This window comes from Octodon degus, unplaced genomic scaffold, assembly GCF_000260255.1.
Source record: "Octodon degus isolate 3935 unplaced genomic scaffold, OctDeg1.0 scaffold00097, whole genome shotgun sequence".
Lineage (NCBI taxonomy): Eukaryota > Metazoa > Chordata > Mammalia > Rodentia > Octodontidae > Octodon > Octodon degus.
Window position 1 is genome coordinate 1,570,711 of NW_004524673.1, and position 2,816 is coordinate 1,573,526.

Consider the following 2,816-nt stretch of genomic DNA (forward strand, 5'->3'; position numbering starts at 1 on the left):
AAACAGACATGCATATACATGTAAAACAAAGTCAGAATATTTGATACATATGTATATATATATATATATATATATATCTTATTCAAATTTTAGGAAAATTACAAGAATATCTTAGAAAGAGCAGCTCCAGAAATCAATTTACATATGATCTTGATCTCTGTTTAATTATAAAGGAAAACCTTTGTCAAGTCAATAAATTCTAGCTGAAATTTCAACAATTTATTTAAAAACTGAATCACATATCTGTCCTCCAGTTACTTGGAGCCCTGAGGCAGGTAGATAAAAATTGCAAGGCCAGTCTGAGTAATTTAGTAAAACTCCATCTTGAAATGAAATATTTAAAAAGGGCTGAGGAGGTTCCTCAGTGACAGAGAAATTGCCTAACTTTCACAGGCCCTGAGTTCCTAAATCAGTAACCAAAAAAAGAAAAATATTTCAAGACCTATAAACAATATGTATTTTTGCACACTTATCCAATATTTCTTAATTGAATTATATTATTTTATGAAAGCATTTGCAAATGAGAGGAGGACCAAAAAATGAAGGGAGGGAGAGGTGAAGGAAAGAGAATTAGATGGAATAAAGACACTCAGCAGCATGTAGACTAAAATTGGAATAATATGATTAGCATGGCCTTTCTAGAAGGATGACATACAAATTCATGAAGTCTTCTATATTTTTTAAACATAAAGAATTGGGTATACAATTAGTGAAGCATATTGAATTCCAAATAGCCATGACCAAAATAAATCTACACCAAGGCATAAAATAATCAAGACTTGAGAAATTCAGCATAAAAACAGAATACTACAAATAGTAGAAATAAATGACCTATAAAGGAAAGGCCATGATAAACACAGCAAAATTTTTATCACAAACCCTCTAATCAAGGAGAACTTGGAGTAAGACAATCCATCCCTAACAGAAAACAGCTCCAACCCAGATAAGAGACAAAGAATGTTACTATATATGTGTTAAGGGAAAATTTCAGGAAGAGGAAGTAACAATTACAAATATATAGCCACCAAACACTGGTACACCCAAAGAAATAAAACCAATTTTAATGGACATTAAAAATCAAATAAACACTAACACAATTATAATGGGAGAGTTTACCATCCCATTGTCACAAATAGCTAGCTCAAGCAGTCAAAAAAATGACAAAGAGATATCACAACTAAACCAAAGCTGTAGACAAATAGACTTGGAAAATATCTATTGAATGTTCCATTGGACAATATCAGCACACATTCTTCTGAAGTGTACATGGGACATTCTCCAAAATAACTACATAATATCCAAGAACATGCTTAAGAAAATGCAAAGGAACTTAAATTATTCCATGTATATTATGTGACCATAGTGTAAAGAGAATGAAAATCAATGAGGAAACTACAAAATCCATATAAATACATGGAAATTATAAAACACCGTTCTGAACCATCAGCATGTCACAGATAATATTAAAGTATGTTAGTTTCCCCATACACAAACAACAAATTAAATGAAAGGGAAATCACACTTTTTCTTGATAGCCTCCAAGAAAATGAAATATTTAGAAATCAATCTAACAAAAAATGTAAATGGAAAGATATCCCTTAATCATGGGTAGGAAAAACCAACATAGTGAACACAGCCATACTCCTAAATCTATTATAATGATGTAATGCAATCCCCAACAAAATACCATTAGTATACCTCACAGATCTAGAGAAAGCTTTCCTAAAATTTATCTGGAAGAAGAGACCTAGAATACCAAAAGGAAATCTGCACAGCAAAGACAAGGCAGAGGGCACCACATTCCCTGATTTGAAATTATACTACAAACCTACTGTGATAAAAATCACCAGGTTATGAGAGACAACAGATCTGAGAATCAGTGAAACAGATTAGAAGATGAAGACACAACTGCAAACACGCTCCCAGCTACTTTATTTTTGACAAAAGTGCCAAGCATGTTCACTGGAAGAAAGAGTGTCTCTAATAAATGATGGTAGAAAACTGCCTTTCCACATGCCAAAGACTAAAACTCAATCCATATCTATCACTATACCCTAAACTAAAATCAAAGTGGATCAAATGTCTAAATATTAAAAGATAAACACTAAAGTTGTTGGAAGAGAGATTAGATGGAACTAATGTGTAGGCAAAGATTTGAAGACATATGTGTAGGCAAAGATTTTATGGGGGAGATCCCAATTACACAGCAAATGCAACAAAGAATCAGGAGCTGGGACGTAACTCTATTAAAATTTTTTATACTAAAACAAATCACCAATAGACGGAAAAGACAACCCATAGAGTGGGAAAATGTTTTAGCTAGTTGTTCCTCAGACAAAAGATCTATCTAGAATACATAAAGAATTGAAAAAAAGTCAGATTTCCCAAATATAAAGATTCAATCCAAAAATAGGCATGTGAGATGAATACACACCTCTCAGATAAAAAATACAGATGGAAAATAAATATATGAAAAATTGTTCGACATCATTGGTCATTTAAAAAATGCTAATTAAAACAACATGGAGATTACATCTCACTCCAAAGAGAATGGCTATCATGAAGAAATTAATCAATGACAAATGCTGCTGGGGCAATGGGATGAAAGGAACCCTTCTCCACTATTGAAGGGAAGATAGACTAGTGCAACCACTGTATGTTTCCACTTCTTAAAAAAAAAAAAGAATTAAGAAATCAGTAAAGATTCCTTAAAGCACTACGCTTAGAGACTCCAGTTGACCCACATCTTGAACTCTGATTATCTTCCTAGAATAATTAAAAGTATCATATCATAGTGATATATGTGTTTACGGTAG

The 2,816-nt window shown here is 32.4% G+C and overlaps 1 pseudogene; it reads left to right on the top strand.

Annotated features, from left to right (window-relative positions):
* The first annotated feature begins 585 nt into the window (after positions 1 to 585).
* Positions 586 to 681, top strand: LOC111818610 (annotated as a pseudogene).
* Positions 682 to 2,816: the final 2,135 nt, after the last annotated feature.